The sequence below is a fragment of the Symphalangus syndactylus genome, chromosome 20, assembly GCF_028878055.3.
Source record: "Symphalangus syndactylus isolate Jambi chromosome 20, NHGRI_mSymSyn1-v2.1_pri, whole genome shotgun sequence".
NCBI lineage: Eukaryota > Metazoa > Chordata > Mammalia > Primates > Hylobatidae > Symphalangus > Symphalangus syndactylus.
The window spans coordinates 50,851,207-50,861,526 of NC_072442.2; positions in this window are offsets into that span (position 1 = coordinate 50,851,207).

Sequence of the window (10,320 nt, forward strand, 5' to 3'; positions counted from 1 at the left end):
TTTTGTTTTTTTTTTTTCCAGGCTTTGCTTTCTAGAGGACCCAGTCCAAAACAGTGGTCAAATAAGATTAGGAATCATCCAGCATTTTGGGAGGCCGAGGCGGGCAGATCATGAGGTCAGGAGATCGAGATCCTGGCTAACATGGTGAAACCCCATCTCCACTAAAAATACAAAAAAAAATTAGCCAGGCGTGGTGGTGGGCGCCTGTAGTCCCAGCTACCTGGGAGGCTGAGGCAGGGGAATGGCATGAACCCGGGAGGCGGAGCTTGCAGTGAGCTGAGATTGTGCCACTGCACTCCAGCCTGGGCGACAGAGGGAGACTCCGTCTCAAAAAAAGAAAAGGAAAAAAAAAAAAAAGATTAGGAATCATACATACTTTACCCTGCTCCTCACCTAGAGGGCAGGTTGCAATGCCCATAAGCACGTCAAAGGCCCTGAGAAGTTCCACAGTGGAAAAAACCCAAACACCTGTTTAACTTATAAGGTAATATTTACTGGACGCTTACTCGATGACAAACAGGATTCTAAGAACTTCACATGTATTAATTTGTTAACATTCCTACTACAACCCTGTGAGGTAGGAATTATTATCCCATTTCACAAACAGGGAAACTGAGGCACGGAGCTATTAAGTAACTTGTCTAAGGTAATATAGTTAACAAGTAGAGAAACCTGGGTTCTAATCCAGGAAGGCTGGCTCCAGAGTGAGTGCTCATAATCACCATGCTATATACATACTTTGCTTGATCTCAAAACTGCCCTTATTTTTTGATGATGGATTGTTTTTAATTGGATCACCTGTTAACATCAACTGAACTGGTTCTACTGAAAACAGTTTGCTGTTGACAGTAGGAGTTTATCTTGACTTCCTGCAGAGATGTCGTGCAACCAGCAATGATCTTTCTGCCCATATCTGCTCAGAGGCCTAGCCCAACCCCCTGATTAGCGCACAACTTTGCACTACAATAAACACTTTGAGGAAGGGAAGGAAGGAACAAAGGAAGGAAAGGTTGTCCTTATAAAAAGACCAGGGCCCCTGTCTTAAGAGAAGAAACTCTGGATAGAAATTCAGTAGCATTTTCAATTTCTGGTTATGGCCCAGCCCTCAAGTTGAAAGTGAAAGCCTTCTTCTAGTACATGCACGGCCACTAATTGCTCTACTTCTTTGTGGCTTCTAAACATGGGCATTGCCAAGAAGAAAACTAGGAAGGTCTGCTGTGATGATGAGGCATGATCCCCTGGTTTCTGGGAGTGAAGCTGCCAGGTACAGTTGCATAGGTTGTATACTGCACAACTGTAGGGGGTACTGTTCACATCGTTTTCATTGAACACTTGCCCTGCATGGGAACTACACTGTATGGCAATTGCAATGCTGAGGTTTGGGTGGGGTGGAGTGAGGGTAATTGCAGGACTAAAATCATTACAAACACAATCTGTCTTATCTGAGTGGCTCAGGGTGTAGTCCGTGCCATATCACAAAGCACCAGGAAGTTCTGACACTGGCGCCTGGAAACTTGCCCTGTCTGAGGCGAGGCCTGGGTTCCAGCGGGAGTGTCTGAGTGGCATCTCCCTGACCACATGGCATGGGGCACACACTTCCTCTAGCATTATGTGGAGCTCTGACTTGCCTTTGTGGACATTTGGGGCCAGATCATCCTTTGTTGTAGGGGTCTGTCCTATGCATTGTAGGATGTTTAGCAGCATCCTTGGTATGTACCCACAAGATGCCAGTAGCACCCCTCATCCCAAGTTGTGCAACCAAAACTGTCCCTAAACATTGCCAAATGTCCTTGAGAGGAGCCAAATCACCTGGGTTTGAGAAACAATACTGCAGAGGTTAGCTCAGTGTTCTCTCATACAGTCACCACTAGCCACAAGTGACTTTTTTTTTTTTTTTTGAGACAGAGTCTCACTCTGTCCTCCAGGTTGCAATGCAGTGGTGAGATCTCGGCTCACTGCAACCACCACCTCCCAGGTTTAAGCGATTCTCCTGCCTCAGCCTCCTGAATAGCTGGGATTACAGGTGCCCACCACCATGCCTGGCTAATTTTTGTATTTTCAGTAGAGACAGGGTTTCACCATGTTGGCCAGGCTGGTCTTGAGCTCCTGACTTTGGCTGATCCACCCATCTCCCAAAGTGCTGGGATTACAGGCATGAACCACCACTCCTGGCCCACATGCAACTTTTGAGCACTTGAAATGTGTCTGGTCCAAACTGAGATGTACTCTAAGTGTAAATTATACACCAGATTTCAAAGAGTTAGTACACAAAAATGTAAAAGATCTCAATAATAATCTTTAAACATTGATTACATGTCAAAAAGAATATTCATGATACATTGTGCTAATTAAAATATGTTACTTCAACTGTTTCTTCTTAAAACTTTTTAAAATGTGGCCCCAAGAAGGCTAAACATTACATGCGTTCCTTGCATTAGATCTCTACTGGACAGTGCTGATTTAGCTCGCCTCCACTTGTATTAGTTCTTTAGGCAACACTGCGAAGTCAGTTTCCTGGGGCTGCCTCTGTCTTACCCTAGCCTTTCCCCTCCCCAATTCCTAGAGAACTTTCTGCTGCATCTTGGCACTCTAAGTTGAGGTTTTTATTTTTTATTTTATTTACTTATTTATTTTTTGAGATAGTGTTTCACTCTTGTTGCCCAGGCTGGAGTGCAGTGGCACGATCTTGGCTCACTGCAACCTCCGCCTCCCAGGTTCAAGCAATTCTGCTGCCTCAGCCTCCCGAGTAGCTGGAATTACAGATGTGTACCACCAAGCCTGGCTACTTTTTGTATTTTTACTAGAGACGGGGTCTCGCCATGTGGGTGAGGCTGGTCTGGAACTCCTGATCTCAAGTGATCCACCTGTCTGGGCCTCCCAAAGTGTTGGATTGCAGGCATAAGCCACCGTGCCCAGCCCCTAAATTGAGATTTTTAATGACCATCCTCAGATGATCTTTAAAAAGACAGTCTTTGAAAAGATGGTCTTTGAAATTTCACCCCATCAAAAGCACTAAGGAGGAAGGATTCAATCAGCCTGCTCCTCCACACTAACTCTGGTCACGCCCCTGTCCCATGGGCATCTGCATTTTGTGCCACCCGGTCACGTGGTCCTGCTGTTTTTGCCACCCTAGTACCACTCCATCAGTTTCTCAACCACTGTTCCTGACTCTCATCTCTTCTGCAAACTAGCAGACGCATTGCTCTGACCCTATTAACCCCTCTTTAACAACTTTCGATGGCTCCCTCATGACACCCGGAGGAGGAAGCCCTGACTCATTAGCTGGAGCTTCAAAACCCATTGCAAACTGGCCACAGTCCCCCTTCGGGAGGCCATCATCACGGGCTTTACTTCCTGTTCCAACCAAATGGGTACACTTCCTTGCACTGTTTACCTCTTCCTCATTTGGCATCCTGCCCTCCTTATTTCTGCCTGAAAAAACCTATTTACCTGTTAGGACCCTTTTAAATCCCTCTCCTTCCCAGAAGCCTTCAGGGTTTCCATGGTGACCTTTCTTATCTTTAGAACATGTCAGCACCAATTAATTGGGAACATTCATCCAATTGTCTCGAGGACACTCTGGTATCAAACTGATCTTAATAGACTGTATCACTCCTTAGCTTTGTATCTTTGTTTAGTTAATTTTTTTAAAGAGATAAGGTCTCAACCTGTTGCCCAGGCTGGAGTGCAGTGGAGTAATCAGGGTGCACTGTTGTTGAATTCCTGGGCTCAAGCAATCCTCCCTCCTTAGCCTTCCAAGTATCTGGGACTGTAGGTGTGAGCAACCATGCCCAGCTATTTTAAAAATGTTTCTGTAGAGATGGGGTCTCACTGTGTTGTCCAGGCTGGCCTCAAACTCCTGGGCTCAAGTGATCCTCCCATTTCAGCCTCTCAAAGCTCTGGGATTGCAGGCCTGAGCCACCATGGCTGGCTAATGTTTTTCATTTCTTTAGCTCTTCTTCACTCTTCAAATGTCTGAAAGACTTCTGTGTGTTTTAGATCTTCTGTAAACACTGCTTATTAAGTTTGTAAAGTACTTGCCTTCTGTGAATATACTCACTGGAATAACGAGAGAGCGTATTTTAAAGTGAGGGATCATCCTCGCACATTGGAGAGAGATGGTGATCATATTTAAGCTGCTTGCTATTGCCTAAAACCTCCACACTGTACATGCCACATCCGTGGATTCAGAAATATTTCTTAGTTAGTTTAATGGGGAATGGGCCCCCCATTCAGAGGGACAAATCAAATGGGAGTTGGTTCTGCTAGAAACAGCTGTCCACTGTAACTATGCATGGCTGGGCCCAGCCCAAATGTCCTTCCCTCCACTGATGGGGGCCTTGCTGGCCATGGTGGCCCCTAGTGTTTGGCAGCACATCTGAGGAACAATCTCCTTTGCTGTCTTTTAGGTTAGTGATTTCCTACGAAGCGGCTGTCCCCTCTTCTCCATCCAACTTGCCGCTCATTATCTGAACCGGCAAATGATGGCAATTAACCAGAATGGGGGCCTCATTTCTCTGCATCAAGTGGTGCCAGCCTTGGATGATTCAAAGGGAGGGGGAGGGACAGCGTGCCCAGGAGGGTGGGCCTTCCAGAATCACATGCCCCACATCAAATAACAAATCAACCTGCCCTAAGCGGTTATTTCTCTCTATTTGCATTACAGAAAAGCCACCCTCGGTTTATTTAGCTGTGAATGGTCCTGTCTCCAGCCTTCCTGGCAACTTTACCAAGCTGGGATCAGCCTTGTGCAGGGGGCTGGTGCTTTGCCATCAAAGTTACCCCTTCCCTTTTGCTTCTGTGCTCAGGGCAGGACCGGAGGAAGACAAAGGTCCTCCCAGGTGTTTTTTAGGGACCCGTCCAGCTTGGCCCAAGAGCAGCGAAGAACCCACAGGAAACTCTACCAAATGGCTCTGCTTAGCAGGCTCTCGGTGGAATGGGGGCCCTGATCCACGTTCCTGGGTTTCCAGGGGCCTGTGCTCAGAGCAGCCAGTAGGTGTCTCCATCACACACTATTTGAGGACTCGCACCGGAGCAGACGTAGAAAGGCCTTCAGCTCTTACCCAGGTTGCTCAGGGAGGTTCTGGGGGTTCCTCAGGCATTGCCGTCTTGGGAGGAAGCAGGAAAGGGCATTTTAGGGATTGGGAGAGGAGCGAAGAGTAGGCAGGCAGGACCAAGTGTGAAGGGATGGAGGGAAGGGCAAGTGCAGGTTTGCACAGTGGAAGAGGAGCTGGAAGGTGGAACAATTCCTGCTGGGGAAAGGTGGTGAGAAGTGGGGAGGGAGGAAAAGGCCGAGGCAGGCAGGATTTACAGAGGAGTTCAGTACACAGCCCCCGGAGAAAGGGCTGGGGCTGGGTTTGCACTGAAGTTCTAGCTCTTGCTGGCTGTGGGGCTTTAGGAGAGTGATTCAACCTCTCTGCTGCCACTCACTCATCTATAATTGAAGACCCTACTACCACATAGAGGTGTTGGGCTATTTAAGTGAGAGTCCACATGAATAGTGCCTGCTGCCTAGTAAGCACTCAGTACATCTGAGTTATTTCTTATTAATTCGACAAGATGTTCAGGAGAAGCTGGTGCAAACTTGCGTGGCTCCTGCCCCACTTGCCCACTCCTCACCCCTCTTAAAGAAGCAAGTGGAGGCTGGGTGAGGTGGCTCACGCCTGTAATCCCAGCACTTTGGGAGGCTGAGGCTGGCAGATCACTTCAGGTCAGGAGTTCAAGACTAGCCTGGCCAACATGGTGAAAGCCCATCTCTACTAAAAATACAAAAATTAGCTGGGCTTGGTGGCAGGTGCCTGTAATCCCAGCTACTCGGGAGGCTGAGGCAGGAAAACCTCTTGAACCTGGGAAGCAGAGGTTGCGGTGAGCCGAGTTTACGCCACTTCACTTCAGCCTGGAAAACAGAGCAAGACTCTGTCTCAGAAAAAAAAAAAAAAGAAGAAGAAGCAGCTGGAAAACTTGGAAGCCAGATCTATGCAAACCAGCAGGACCTGTGGTGATGTTACCCAAGGGGTCCCTAAGGGACTGGCATAAGTCAGGGTGGAGCTATTATTTTAGTGGCATCACATAGGACAAGGGGGTCCCCAAATGGAAAGCAGCAAATGACTGCTCAGCTTTGAAGAAGGAAATGAGAGCAGACCAGCCTGATAGCCAATGGCCAGCAGGCTTAGCCTTCCTTGAGAAGATGCTAGGGTTGAACACCAACCATCCGAGGGACACAGGGGTGATGTAGCTTAGGGACAAAGAGCAGGAGCTCTGCTATAGTAAGGGCCTCAGCTCTTTGTCCCTAAGCTAAGTAAATACTAAGGCTATAACTGGTTATGTGGCTGTAAGGCAAGTGACTTCAACCACTACAGTGCCTACTACCCCCATGAGGGTATTGTAAGGATCCAGTGAGTTAGTATGTGTGAAGGGCTAAATAAATGAGGACTATTACTGTGAGACAGGAGGGAATAACCAAATGGTGTTGTAAAGACCACATTGTCCCAGCCAAATCATTTACATTCATCTTCACTTAAGGGGAAAACGTGGAAGGTTGGGGCTACAAGGGGAATCTGATCATTTTGCTGAACGAAGACCCAGAAAAAAGAAAATTATCCAGGTCATAAGCTCATTAAGAGCAAAGGAGGGACCGGGTCTCCTGAGTTTAAATACTTTAAGAAATTATTATTATTCTTCATCCTGATGTCAAGATATAATCTATGACAGCATTTCTCCAAATGTTTCTCAAAGGAATAGTCATAGGTGCTTCTAGAAACAGGATCTTATGGATTATTACATTTGGGGAATGCTGAATTAGAAAAAAGTTACATAGATTTTTTTAAATTGTAGGACTTCTCAGAGCCTTTTTTTTATTTTTTATTTTATTTAGAGGAGTCTTGCTCTGTTGCCCAGGTTGGAGTACAGTGACATGATCTCGGCTCACTGCAACCTCCGTCTCCCAAGTTCAAGTGATCTCTGGCTCATTTTTGTATTTTTAGTAGAGACAGAGTTTTACTATGTTGGCCAGGCTGGTCTCGAACTCTTGACCTTAAGTGATCTGCCCACCTCGGCCTCCCAAAATGCTAGGATTACAGGTGTGAGCCACCATGCTCGGCCTTCTCAGAGCTTTAATATGTCTACACACATTGTGAATTTAAAAATTAATAGATTTTTAAGTTGCAGAACTTCTCAGAGCATTTAATATGTCTACACACACTGTGACTTTCCTAGAGACCAGTATAGTGAAAAGCATTTCTCAAAGGAATAAACCATGCTACTCTTGTTTTCCTGGAACATCTCATGGAGCTAGTATTCATGGAATATAGCTGGGATTACCAATACAATTGTTCCTCAGTATCCATAGGGAATAGGTTCCAGGCCTCGCCATGGATACTAAAATACGCGGATGCTCAAGTCACTTGTATAAAATGATGTAGTATTTGCATGTAACCTACACACATTCTCCCATATACTTTAAATCATCTCTAGTGGCATGGTCTCGGCTCACTGCAACATTCGCCTCCCGGGTTTAAGAGGTTCTCCTGGCTTAGCCTCCTGAGTAGGTGGGATTACAGACGTGCGCCACCAAGCCTGGCTAATTTTTATATTTTTAGTGGAGATGGGGTTTTACCATGTTGGTCAGGATAGTGTCAAACTCCTGACCTCGTGATCCACCCGCCTCGGCCTCCCAAAGTACTGGGATTACAGGCGTGAGCCACTGCACTTGGCGTATTATTTTAAAAATGTGTTTTATTATTGTATTGTTATTTTTAATTTTTAAAAGACATTTTTAATCTGTGGTTGGTTGAATCTAAGGATGCAGAACCTTAAGAATCAATCTAAAAGTTATTACATATAAGAACTTTTGATTTCAGAATGTCTTTATGGCAGTCAAGTGTGAATAACTAGCTCTGGGATCATGCTATATTATCAGGTCTGCAAATAAGCATGTCACAGTACAATCTATGCCACTTAATCTATACTGATTAATGTATATATTTAACAAGAAGGATTCATACCAAATGACAGCATTTGTGTCTTCATGGTAGGATTACAAATTATTTTTGTTTCCTTCTTATGCTTATTTGCACTTTGTGAATGTTCTAAATGAACATATGTGTCTAGAGCCCAAAAGAAAGCTCAGTCTTTATTGCATAATCAGTGATGAGGCATCTACTTGAAAGAAAGCCACTCCTCTGGGGATTAACTGTTGGGACCTATCTTACTAGTGACTTAACAACAAAAGGATGGGGCTTGTGTTCATCAGATATTCACATGATACTAAATTTGGTGGGGTGGCTCACACTCAGAGAGCCAAGAATAAAATTCAAAACAACCATGACAAATTGAAAACATGGCCCTACAAAAACAAGATGAAATTCAATAGTGCAATTATAAGGTGATATATTTAGGGCTAAAAACAGCCACCATATGTTTAGAATGAAGGCAGGACCAGCTTCCAGTTGGTCAGCAACTACCAGGTGAACCCCTACCAGGTAACTGACCTCGAGATAAGGCTTGGTGCCAGGCATAGGTTTAGGAACAAAAGACCTGGTAAGGATCAAAGTCCATGGGCCAGGGACACGTGAGCAAGATCGTCCCCAGGACCCCATTGTCTGAATACAAAATCCTAACAAAGTGGTCTGACATGAGCTACAACTTCTGGTTTGCATAATGGAAGGATCTCTGAAATCAGAACAACCTTCCCATTCCAGGACTGCCATCGTGTGACCTCACCACATCAGGATGTCATCTGCCCCCTGCCAGGCTAGGGGAACATTTTGGTGTCACGTCCATGTGTTAGAGGCACTCTGGAGTCCGCAGTGGGAAGCAGAACAGTTAGAAGTTCTGGGACATTTTACTGGTTTATGGGGACAATCAAATAGAATATTTGAAATCTGAGCCATCTCTGGAGAACTCATTTTGGAAAATCCAGGGCATCTGGTCGCAGTCAACAGAGCACCTTGCCTCCTTCAAAGCTCCCTGGATTCCACACACATAAAAGGCCCATGACATCCTGCGGCCCCCAAGTCATCCCCCTTCTCAAGTCTTGCACTAGTCAGCCCCTTATTAGACTGCTGAGTCGAGTCTGTGTCACTCCCTCCTAAAAGGGCTTGGAGAGGATGGAGGATGTCCAGGCAGGAGACACAAAAATGATCAAAGAACTGGAAATTGGGCCCTGTAAAGAAAGGTTAAAGGAATTAGAAGTGGGTTGCCTCGAAAAAGCGAGGCAGAGTCTGAAGCACCCAAATTCAGAGATGAACCACACAAACCTAACGTTAGCCTTGGTTTTCCTGCCACTTGCAGCTTTCATTTGCAGGGTCAAACAGAAGCAATAACCAATCGCTCACTTCGATCATGAACTTATGATGCTCCCAGCTTTCTCAGTACCTGGCGTGGTTATCTCATTTCATTGTCACAACGGTCCTATGACTGTCCCTGCCTTTCAGATGAAGAAGTGGAGGCCCAACAGAGAAGTTATGTAACTAGCTTGAGTTCATTACCCTAGGGAGTGATGGGTGCAGGCTACAGACTCTAGGCTAGGGACACTAGGGAGTGATGGATGCAGGCTAGGGTGCACACTAGGGAGTGATGGGAGCAGATGATGCTTCAGACTACATCTCCAACAGCAAGTGTCCTTTTTTTTTTTTTGAGACAGGATCTTAGAGTTTCATTCTGTCACCAAAGCTGGAGTGCAGTGGTGATCATGGCTTACTGCAGTGTTGAACTCCTGGGCTCAAGGGATCCTCCCACCTAGGCCTCCCGAGCAACTGAGAACACAGGTGCTTGCCACCACACTTGGCTAATTTTTTAAAATTTATTTTTTGTAGAGTTGGGGTCTTGCTATGTTGGCCAGGCTAATCTCGAACTTCTGGCCTCAAGCCGTCCTCCTACTTCAGCCTCCCAAAGTGCTGGGATTACAGGAATGAGCTGCCATGCCCAGCCTACAAGTGTCCTTTAAAAATGCACCCTCATTTCATACGGTACAGCATGAAATTTGCAGGTGATTGTTAACAACAAAAACTCCTTAAATGACTGAAAGCGTTGAGCTGTCACCAGGTTCGGGTTCTGCAATGTGCCCTATACAATGTAATATCACCACTCCCCCGTTACCTCAGGTGTTGTGGGCTCAATTGTGCGTCTCCTCCCCCCACCCCCAAATTTATGTGTTGAAGTCCTAACCTCCAGTACTTCAAGTTGTGAATGCATTTGGAGATACAGTCACTGAAGAGGTAATTAAGTTAAAATGTTAAAATGAGGTCATTAAAGCAGGTCCTAATTTACTATGACTGATGTCTTTATAAGAAAAGGAGGTTGGGACACAGATACCCTCAG